General features: G+C 43.6%; 1 pseudogene; it reads right to left on the bottom strand.

Annotated features, from left to right (window-relative positions):
* Nucleotides 1-8,140: 8,140 nt before the first annotated feature.
* On the bottom strand, nucleotides 8,141-11,360 carry LOC101611619 (annotated as a pseudogene).
* Between the last annotated feature and the right edge of the window lie 800 nt (nucleotides 11,361-12,160).

Here is a 12,160-nt window from a genome sequence, read left to right as displayed (position 1 = left end):
GCTTATATGCCATTCGTATTTCTTCCTTTGAGAACTCTCTATTTAGCTCCATAGCCCATTTTTTGATTGGCTTGTTTGATTCCTTATTATTTAACTTTTTGACTTCTTTGTATACCCTAGATATTAATCCTCTATCAGATATATAGCTGGCGAAGATTTTTTCCCTTTCTGTAGGTTGCCTCTTTGCTTTTTTCACTGTGTCCTTTGCAGTGCAAAATCTTTGTAATTTCATGAGGTCCCAGTGATTAATCTGTGGGTTTAATGCCTGAGCAATTGGGGTTGTATTCAGAAAGTCTTTGCCAAGGCTGATATGTTGAAGGGTTTCCCCTACTTTTTCCTCTAGCAGTTTCAGAGTTTCAGGTCTGATGTTAAGGTCTTTAATCCATTTGGACATAATTCTTGTGCATGGTGAGAGAGAAGAATCTATTTTCATCCTTCTGCAGATATATATCCAATTTTCAAAACACCATTTGCTGAAGAGGCTGTCTCTTCTCCAATGAGTATTTTTGGCATTTTTATCGAATATCAGGTGGCTATAGCTACTTGGGCTTACATCTGGGTCCTCTATTCTGTTCAACTGATCCACATGTCTGTTTTTGTGCCAGTACCATGCTGTTTTTGTTACGATGGCTCTGTAGTATAGGTTAAAATCGGGTATGGTGATACCAGCAGCCTCATTTTTGTTGCTCAGTATTATTTTAGATATCTGAGGATTTTTGTGATTCCAAATGAATTTTCTATTTATGTTTTTTCTATTTCCATGAAGAATGCCTTTGGAATTTTGATAGGGATTGCATTAAATGTGTAGATTGCTTTTGGTAAGATTGCCATTTTCACAATATTGATTCTTCCAATCCAGGAACAAGGGATGTTTCTCCACTTTCTAGTGTCTTCTTCAATTTCTCGCTTGAGTGTTTTAAAGTTCTCATTGTAGAGATTCTTTACTTCCTTGGTTAGGTTTATTCTAAGGTACTTTATTTTTTTTTTGATGAAATTGTGAATGGGAGCGATTCTCTGATTTCATCCTCTGTGTGTTTGTTGTTAGCATATATGAAGGCTACTGATTTCTGTGTATTTATTTTGTATCCTGCTACATGGCTGTAGGTTTTGATCAGCTCTAACAGTTTGCTAGTAGTCTTTAGGGTCCTTTATGTATAGAATCATGTCATCTGCAAATAATGATAACTTGATCTCTTCCTTTCCAATTTGTATCCCTTTTATGTGTGTCTCTTGCCTTATTGCTATGGCTAAGACTTCCAAAACTGTATTAAATAAAAGTGGGGACAGTGGACACCCTTGTCTTGTTCCTGATTTTAGTGGAAAAGCTTCCAGTTTTTCCCCATTTAGTAATATGTTGGCTGTAGGCTTGTCATAAATAGCCATTATTATATTGAGATATGTTCCTTCTATTCCCAGTCTCTGTAGGACTTTTATCATGAAGGATGTTGGATTTTGTCAAATGCTTTCTCTGCGTCTAATGAGATGATCATGTGATTTTTGTCCTTCAACCCGTTTATGTAATGTATTACATTTATAGATTTGCGTATATTGAACCATCCCTGCATCTCTGGGATAAAGCCTACTTGGTCAGGGTGAATGATCTTTTTGATATACTCTTGTATTCTGTTTGCCAATATTTTGTTGAGAATTTTTCCATCTATGTTCATGAGGAGAGATTGGTCTGTAATTTTCTTTTTTTGTTCTATGTTTGGCTGCTTTTGGTATCAAGGTGATGCTGGCCTCATAGAAGGAGTTTGGTAGAATTCCTTCTTTTTCTAATTCCTGGAAATGCTTAAGAAGCAATGGTGTTAGCTCTTCCTTAAAAGTCTGGTAAAATTCAGCAATGAATCCATCCAGGCCTGGGCTTTCTTTAGTTGGGAGATTATTGATAACTGTTTGGATCTCCATGTTTGTTATAGGTCTATTTAAGTGATTAATCTCATTTTGATTTAATTTAGGTAGGTCATATAGATCAAGGAAATCATCCATTTCTTTCAGATTTTCATACTTTGTGGAGTATATGCTTTTATAGTATGTCCCTATGATTTTTTGAATTTCTCTGGAATCTGTTGTGATGTTACCTTGTTCATCTCTGATTTTATTAATTTGTGTCTCTTCTCTCTTTCTTTTGGCCAGATTTGCTAAGGGTTTATCAATCTTGTTTATCCTTTCAAAGAACCAACTCTTGGTTTCATTAATTCTTTGGATTGTTCTTTTTGTTTCTATTTCATTAATTTCTGCCCTAATCTTTATTATTTCTTCCCGTCTACTGATTTTTGGTTTGCCTTGTTCTTCTTTTTCCAAGGCTTTAAGGCGAAGCATTAGGTCGTTTACTTGCGACCTTTCTAATTTCTTAATATAGGCACTTAAGGCTATAAATTTACCTCTTAGAACTGCCTTCATTGTGTCCCAGAGATTTTGGTATGTTGTGTTCTCATTATCACTTGAGTCTATAACTGTTTTGATTTCCTTTTTGATTTCTTCATTGACCCATTCATCATTTAGTAGTGTATTGTTTAGTTTCCATGATTTTGTGTATGCTGTATAGCCTTTCTTGCTACTGATTTGTAGTTAATTCCATTGTGGTCAGATAGAATACAAGGACTTATTTCAATTTTCCTGAATTTGTTAAGATTTACTTTGTGTCCTAATATATGGTCTATTTTAGAGAATGTTCCATGTGCTGCTGAAAAGAATGTGTATTCTGCAGCCTTTGGATGGAATGTCCTGTACATATCTGTTAAGTCTATTCTTTCTATGACCTCATTTAGTCCAGATGCCTCTCTGTTTATTTTTTCCTGGTGTCCTGCATCTTCTTTGATTCCTTTTATTTCCTCTTTGATTCCTTTGATTTGTTCTTTGACTTCTTCGAACATCTTTACAATCATTCTTTTGAAATCTTTCTCAGGGATTTCCTCTAACTCATTCTCAGTGGAGGTCATTTATGATGCATTAATACTTTTTGGTGGATTTATATTGTCTTGATTTTTAATGTTTCTTGTGTTATAATCTATATATTTTTGCATCTTTGATTATGTTAATGCTCGGGTTTACTAGCTAGCTGGGTATTCTTAGTTGTATTAATTGATTTGATGTTATATATCTTCAGGGTAGGAGCTTAAGGTGTTAGGTGTGGCTCTTAAGACTCTCAGAGTATCTACAAAGGTGTTCCTAGGGGTTGGGTTTGCTTGCTATGGGAGTATTCAAGTAGGCTGAGTGGAACAAAATACAGATAGATTCTAAAATATAAGTAAACAATGTACACATTCGATGAAAGACAGCACCGAGTATTTATGCAAGAGTAGACATTATAACAATCAGATCATCTATCAACAAAGAGGTTAAGATTTCTGATCTGCTGAGGGTTCCAAGTCAGCTTGTGACCAAGTAACATCCTTCCCTGGTACAATCCTAGTTACCTTTTTGGATGAATTTGGTCTCAGTTATGCGTCCCTCTTTGGTTCCCTGTGGGTTCAAGTAGGCTGGCTGGATCGCTGGACCACTGTTCTGTTTTCTGGAGCTGGGCACTGGCTTTTCTTGTGGGGCAAGCCAAGCTTGGCAGCTGTGGCCCCACAGACCTGGCACTGCCACTGCTGGATCTGCCGCTGCTGCTGCTGGAGCCGGTGATGCCAATGCCAGAGGTGGTGATGCCAGTACTGGAGATGGAGTCGGGGCTGCCGCTGCTGGAGCCACTGCTTCCAGAGCCTCTTAGGTCTGCCTATGTGGGCTCTAGATGCCCTGCATCTCTCCTACTTCTCTGCTGATTTTTTTTTTCAATGAAAAAAGCATATTTTGGGCTGGAGAAATGGCTTAGTGGTTAAGCGCTTGCCTGTGAAGCCTAAGAACCCCGGTTCGAGGCTCGGTTCCCCAGGTCCCACGTTAGCCAGATGCACAAGGGGGCGCACGCATCTGGAGTTCGTTTGCAGAGGCTGGAAGCCCTGGCGCGGCCATTCTCTCTCTCTCCCTCTATCTGTCTTTCTCTCTGTCTGTCACTCTCAAATAAATAAATTAAAAAAATATATTTAAAAAAATAAAAAAGCATATTTTATTTATTTGAGAGAGAGAAAGAGGCAGATGAAGGAGAGAGTGCAGAGGGAGAATGGGCACGCCAGGGCCTCCAGCCACTGCAAACGAACTCCAGACACATGCACCACCTTGTGCATCTGGCTCACGTGGGTCCTGGGGAATTGAACCAGGGTCCTTTGGCTTTGCAGACAAGTGCTCTAACCACTAAGAAATCTCTCCAGCCTTTAAAAAAATTCTTTTATGCCAGGAGTGGTGGCCTACTTTTAATTCCAGCACTCGTGAGGGAGAGGTAGGAAGGATCACTGTGACTTTCAGGCCACCCTGAGACTACATAGTGAATTCTAGGTAAGCCTGAGCTATAGCAAGACTCTATCTTGAACAAAACAAGCAAATAAAAACATATATATGTATATGTATATATGTGTGTGTGTGTGTGTGTGTGTGTGTGTGTTTGTGTGTGTTGTTTGTTTTAGAGACATATGTATGTATGTATACATATATATATATGTGTGTTTGTGTGTATATATATGTATGTGTGTATATATATAAATATGGAGGTCTTGGGCCAGGGGTCTTCCGTACTCCAAACAGAAGATTGTACGCTTTCTTCTTTGGAAAGCTCCAGATGCCAAAGGAAACCACACTGCCAGCCGTTCACGTTCCACAGTGGGAGGCTCACCTGGTCTCCTTGCAGTGAAGACCACGGACAGGGGACAGAGCTGCTCATCAGCCTTCGACCATGACACCTAACATGTCTGCTGCCTTTTTAATTTCTTATACACCTCACTTTTTAGTAAAAGTGTGTATTTTGCTGGGTATTCTTTGCCTTTTCCTCCACTCGGCTGCTTTGGTTTGGTTCCTAAGCCACCATCTTAACTGGAAGTCCTAGCCATTCTTTTTCTTTTTCAATTTTTAAGTTAACAACTTCCATCATTATAAGATTATCCCATGTAAATACCCTCCCTCCCCCCACTTTCCACTTTGAAACTCCATACACCCCATCTCAATCAGTCTCTCATTTATTTTGATGTCCCAATCTTCTCCGCCTAACTTTGATGGTCTTGTGTTGGTAGTGTCAGGCACTGTGAGGTCATGGATATCCAAGCCATTTTGTTTCTGGTGGGGAGCATGTTGTAAGTAGTTCTACCCTTCATTGTCTTTTACATTCTTTCTGCCACCTCTTCCACAATAAATTCTGAGCCCTGGAAGGTGTGATAGAGATATTGCAGTACTGAACACACTCGTCAATCTTTCCAGCACAATGATGCTTTCAGAGTCATCCCAAAGTCACTGCCATCTGAAAAGAGAAGATTCTCTACCACAAGTGAGAGTAGCATTAATATAAGGGTATGAACATGAAGAGAAGAGCTTACTGGGCAGTTTGATAAGCATAGTATATGCATTTTCTACAGAATGTTTTAATTTCATTAACTGTGTTCTTCATTGCTAGTAATTCTGACTGGTTTTTCTTTATTATTTCTATTTCCTTATTTATGTCTTGTATTGCCTTCTTTATTTCATTAAATTGGTGTCCTGCGTCTTCTTTGATTTCCTCTTTGATTCTTTTGATTTCCTCTTTGATTTCTTCTTTGATTCTTTTGATTTGTTCTTTGACCTCTTTGAACATATTTACAATCATTCTTTTGAAATCTTGATCATCATGATCGTCCTAGATCTGCCTTCCAAGTGCTGGGATTAAAGGAGTGTGCCACAATGCCAAGCAGCATTTCTCTTTTTGAATATACTTTTTTATTTTACATTAGGAAGAGCAAGAGAGAGTGAGAAAAATGGCATGCCAGGACCTCAGCCACTGTAATCAAACTCCAGAGGCTTGTGCCAACTAGTAGGCATGTGTGACCTTGTGCTTGCCTCTCCTCCATGTGTCTTGCTAAGATTGGATCTGAAGAGTTGGAGATGGGTCATAGGCTTTACAGGCAAGGACCTTAATTACTAAGCCAACTCTCCATACCTTAACATAGTGCTCCACTGATAAACTGTATAATTATAGGCAAGCCATAATTTCCTAACCCCTCTATTTCCTTTTCCCAACTCCACTCTCCATCATGTATTCTCTGAATTGGTCTCTTCATTATTTTGATGTCATCTTTCCTCCTATTATGCAGGTCTTGTGTACTTGATAACTCAGTCCTCTCATCCATGAAATGGGGGTTGAAAATCCTAGTGACATTACAGAAAACCATTGTGATGCTTCAGTAGGAATAGATAGACATCCTGAGAGCTGTTTAAAACACATACCAGCTCAATCTTCATCAGATATTATAATCAGTGCTCTTACTGCTATTAACAAACATTTAAGTAAAATAATAAAATGATACTCGATTTTGAGATATGATGTAAAGGTTATGTATTACAATGAGTCTAAGGTGTGTTTTTCAACATTAATCTCAAAAAGCTGTGGTGACCTTAATTTTGCTATATTTCCAGCCCAACATCCCACTAGGTATGCTTGTGGGCAGCACCTCCATGCTTGGCTAAACTGCTGTTGATCACACACTTCACCCCCTCTCTCATGGAAATGACACTTATAATTCTGGATGTTTTCATCTGTAATTGGCATGATTTAAACTTTTCTCTTAATACACAACATAAAGACAGCATCCAAGTAACCTTCCACAATATTCACCATGTCTGTGGCAGTTTTAGTCAACTCACTAGCAGCATTTCAGTACGTTTTATTTTTCTAAAGAAGTATAGGTTCTTTAAAGCGTTTGAATAACAAAGTGGCTCCAAAAAACCCACTCCAAACAAAGTAATCCTTCCTTTGATATACAAGAAACATTCAGCTAAAGGAATGTCAGAGTGAAAAAAATAAGTACAGAAACCCCATTATATACTCGATATATTCATTCTCTATTTTGGTAGACAACTCACTATTTAGTTGCCAATAGACTGCTACTAAGCGGGGAGGTACTAATAGGGGATTTGGGAACCAGCTAAGAGTTGGGTTTTGCTCTCCTAAATGAAGCTCTGGTACCTAGACTCATCCTCGGTGTACAAGACAAGATGCTGAGGAGCCTGTGATGGGAATAAGACCCAGCATCCTCCATGACAGCAGTTCTTGGGGCTCCCTTCTCTCTTCTCCCATGGGCCAAGCCCAGAAGGGTGTCACTTCTCCACCTCAGGCCCTGCTGCCAATCACCCTTCCTGGCTGTCACACCTGTGGTCTCTCTTACCTTGTTTTCTTGTCGTTTGGGAAACGTGATACATCCTAAGCATGACGAGATTGCGTATCTTGTCAACATCCACCAGGCAAGCATCTTTGGGGATCTTTCCCAAGGACTTGAACCCTGGCAGGAAACCAGCCTGCTCTGGTTTGGAGGCCCAGTACCCAAAGGACAGGAATCGCTTCATGGCAGAGTTTATGGCCTTGCTGGCCGCTTCTTTCGTGCAAGACTCTATCCCCCTCCTTTATCCCAGTTCAGCTTGTATTCACCCTCCCTCCCCACCCCACTGTCTGTCTATAGTCCCCCCGCAGCCCTTCCAATAAGAATATTAGTAACCCAAGCCCCCAGTGTTAGTGCTCACACTAAGCTATGCTAGTCTCAAGCACCATCAGAACACGCCACTGAAAGATGCTCTGCCTTACCATCTGTGGAACACTCAGACAAGAAGGGGCAGCAGCATCTGGTTGCCTAGCAACATTGTGAATCCATTGTGACAAAGTGGGCAGGTGCCAGCATGCCTCAGGACCAGTGACTACTGAGCCACATCCTCCAGCCTATCCTCTCCAATGATGGTTGACTAGAATTCCCATGAGATGTCAAACATAGACAAGACTTGGACAAGGGTTCTAGTCAAACTCTGTTTAGGCCCTGCGGAAAGCAGTCTTTGAGTGAAACTCATTTAAAGTAATGTGAAACTTGAGGGTCCTGGGAATCTCCTGTACACCTCTAAAATTTCAAATTGTGACCCTAGAAGGATCATGAAATCCCGGGGAGCTTGGGTTACATGGAAAGGTGCTTCCTCAAATTAAACAAGCCACTCTTAGATTCACAATACATGCTGTCCCTTTCCCTCCCACATCACCTGCTAGCTAAACTCCATCGACTGGGATTCCACAACATTCTGTAACAATTTTTTTTTTCATGTTTTAAAAAGTATTTATTGCAAAGAATGCTGGACACAGTGCAATGCATGGTTGAAATCCAACGCCATCCATTCTAGGGAGAGCAGGATGATGCCTGCGGCCCATGCACCTTGTAGCCACTCCAAGGCAGCTGAGGGAGGGGCTGTTCCCATGCATGCCCTAACTCCCAGACACACCTCTGCCCCATGCAGTCCCTCTTGTAACGTGGCTCCCGCCTCCCCCTCCGTGCAGAGATAAAAGGCCTCGGTGGTCTTTTTGCAGGTGACATCAGGTAGATTCACAGCTGCCGACCAAAGGGATTCTCTATGGCTAACAAGTATGTCCAGATGACAAAAGTCACCCAAACTTGGAGAGACACAAAAGCAAAGGTTACACTCCCCATGTCCCAAAGGCAACAGTATGGTCTTCTGGACCAAAGATGGGGCTTAGGGCTCTGACAGGAATCGAGCCAAAGAGGGTCAGGCTCATTCCAGACATTTATTCCTGTTTGTCTACAGCTTTGAAGAGAGAGAGAGAGAGAGAGATTGAGAGAGAGAGAGAGAGGGAGAAAAGGGAGGGAGGGAAGGACGGAGGGAGAGGGAGGCCACTTGTCAGGACCAGGGACACTGACTTCTCTTAGGGCCTGGTGGACTCTGCAGGCTACAGACAGACAATGGGAGTGGCAAGGCTGAAAAGGCCCAGACTTGGAAAGGCTCTTGGATGCAGGGAACTGGCTTACCAAGGTCCCGTTTGTGGGCAGCAGAGCACCAGCCACTGGTATGGGTTCCAGCCCTGCATGTCAGTCTGTTGGCTAGCTGAGAAACTGAGCCATAATTGGCTGCATAAACCTACAAGAACTCAGAGGCTCCACAAGGTTGTTTTTATCAGACTCCCATGACATGAGACAAAGCTGACGGGCTGAGGACTTCTCCTTGGGCCAGTGGCTGCCTCCAAGGCCTGTTTTCCTCCTTCCTCAGTACAACATGTGGACAGTAACAAACACCAGGGAGGAGCTAACAGGACAAAGGGTAGCTCTGAGCCACTCACAGCAAAGAACATCCTTGCCAGCAATGCATACTCCTGTGTGGACAGAGGTGACAATGACCAGGCAAGGAGAGCCCAGGCTCCTTGAGCACTTTGGTGTGTGCACTGTGAAGGTAACTAGGACAGCTGGCCCATCTTTCCATGGTCGCCCAGTTAAGTTCTTGAGAACAGCTGGGCATATTTCGGCATAGGCCTTGGTAGAAGTCAGGAAAGGGCACCTCCAATGTTCCCTTTCCCTTCAGTGTCACAATGTGCCAAAACAAGCATGCTGTTCGAGGAATGCCGAATGTGGGCGACTGCCCAATAGGCCTGGCCAGCGGCTGCAGCGCTTCCATTCCTGGAAGGGAGGGATGGGGAGAGTTGGCCTCGTCTTGAGTAGGAGATACTCAGCACCCCAGGAAGACCTGGCTATGAAGAGGACGGGAAGAGCCCGGCCAGGGGTTGCCTTGTGCACCCAGGCAGCTGAGCCACAGTGAGGACTTCTCCGTGAGATGTTCCCTTTCACATTTATGGCTGCAACAGCAAAGGGGCCAGAAAGTGGGGCAAAGGAGGAGCTCAACCAGCTGCACAGCAAATAGCCTGGGGATTCTGAGCATATCAGCAGCCACATCCAACCCTGTCGCTGGCTGTCAACAAGGAGACCCTGGGCTAGGCTGAGGGCTCTGGGCACTGCCAGCCAGGCACAGCTTCGACGGTGCTCCTGCATGGTGACAATGCCCGTAATGTAAACACGAGAGGAACCTGGAATGACCTCGTGTGGAGACTCAACCAACTCCTGCACAGGGGCCTCAGTGGATGGCATGTGGTCACTGGTGAGCAGAGACTGTGACAAGGGCTTCCTCTGGAGGCCTGGAGATGTCTACATTCTGCAGCCTGTCTCAGTGTGTATTCACAGCTGCCACATTCAAGAATATGGACTTCACTTTACAACCGTAAGCCACAAGGGTCAGCTTCAGGACCGTGTGAAGGGGACACTTGAGGTAGGCCAGCTGTTCTGCTGCCTTGTCTTTGAAGTGTGCCAGGTGGCCTCGCATCACAGCCTGGTGGCAGATGACCAGCATGTTCTCCTGTCTCTCCAATTCCAAGATGACAGGCTCCAGTCGCTGGACCAGGTCCTCATAGGACTCACCCTTCGGATACCGGTAACGGTACTTCTCCTGGTCGTGTAGGGCGAACTCCAGTGGATAATGGGCCTGAATTTCCTCGTAGGTCATTTCCTCACAGACACCCGCATCTATCTCGTTGAGGACCTGCCAATGCCCATAGGGCACACCCAATACCTCTGTGGTCTGGATGGTTCTTTTCATCTGGCTGGTCCAGACCTTCAGATCCTTGATGTTCTGGTGGCTGATGAACTGAGCCAGACTCTTGGCAAACTCCCTGCCCCAGGGAGATAGTCCTTGGTCCCCGCCAATCTGGCCCTTGAGGTTGAGCTCGCTCTCCCCATGCCGGCACAGGTAGATGGAGCGGGGAGTCACATGGATGTTCATGAGGTAATATACGATTCGGCTCTGGATGTGGTCAGCTACACAGTTCACCATGTAGCTCTGCCCTACGTCCATGATCTTGATATAGGACAGATCCCTGTCCAGGTCCTCATCCAGTGGCTCATAGGAGTTCTCATAGCACTCCATGTGCCTCATGTAATCCTCTGTGGCTAACATAATCAGAGCTGGCCAGGTTCACTTACACGATGTTGGCAGCTATGACCTCAGGATCCACACAGATAGACTCAATGAAGAAGGTCTTGTAGCCATTCTGCTCCCCAAAATTAAAGATGGTTGCTCTCCGTTCTCTGGTGGTATTAGTTGCATCAAAAACCGACACATGTCCCCCATCCTCACTGAGAAAACCCCGGATGTCACAGAGAGCTGCTGGAGCACACTGCTTCTGGATTTTCAGGCTCTCTTCATCGTCTGGGAGGAAAAACTCAAAAGATTTATACGTCTTGACCATGTCCCGGTGATACTGGCCAACGTTGAATTCCCGAGTGTGCACACCAATCCAGTTCAGGTAGTGGGTCAGCATCTCATAAATGTAGGTATTGACCATGGCAGGCAGGCCCACCATGGAGATGAGTGTCGGGCAGTTGGTCATGCAAACACCATGTTGGTTGGCAGGCGTGCAGAGCCGGCTGGCTGTTGCTGTAGGGCAACCAGATCTTCTTCCGGGGATTCTGGGTCAATTCTCTTGAGGACACCATCCCTCATTCCCCCACAATCCCCCTCCCACCACCACCCACACCCACCGCCAGGCCGGGATGAATCAATCGGACTGCGTCCACATTCTGTAACAATTTAATGTAACCCCTTACTATTTGATATAACCCCTGAAGCCTATTTTCCTTTTAAGTTTTTTTTTTTTTTTCTCCATATTGTTTTAGAGAGGAGGAGAGGGAAAGACATAATTGCCACACAGGGCCTCATCCACTACCATTGATCTCTAGACGCTTTTGCCACCTAGTGGCCATGTGGGAGATTGCACTTGCCTCCCTATTGGTTATTTGGTATACGTGGGATCAGCAGAGTTGAACATGGGTCTTTAGGCATCCCTGTCAAGTGCCTTAACCACTAAGCAATCTCTCTAATGCATGCCTATGTTCTCTAAGGAGTTTGAAACCTGAATAAATATTTTAAGACTCAGTTTACCCATTTTATCTTATTCTCTAGTAAAAGCCTGTATTCTAGGAAAGCATAATATAACTTCAATGATCTGACAGATATGTCTATAAAGGACTGAAAGTGAGAGAGATAATAAGAGCTTTTGTGGGCTTTGAGCATCAATGGGATCTCAAGCCCATGAATTGGACCTGCCATCTTCAGCATGAGGCACCAATATTGAGGAAGTGATGACTCCCTTGACCCCTGCCTCTTTCTCTACTGATATTTCTGGCACAATCATTGATCCCTGGGAAGAAGCCATAATCAGGTGTAATTATGATTATTAATGCACTGCCAAACCTCTGCCCAGACTTCTCAAGGATTGTAAATCTCTAAAATGTAC

Source organism: Jaculus jaculus, chromosome 7 (assembly GCF_020740685.1).
Source record: "Jaculus jaculus isolate mJacJac1 chromosome 7, mJacJac1.mat.Y.cur, whole genome shotgun sequence".
Lineage (NCBI taxonomy): Eukaryota > Metazoa > Chordata > Mammalia > Rodentia > Dipodidae > Jaculus > Jaculus jaculus.
Note: the sequence above shows the minus strand (reverse complement) of the source record. Positions and strands in the feature narration are given on the sequence as shown.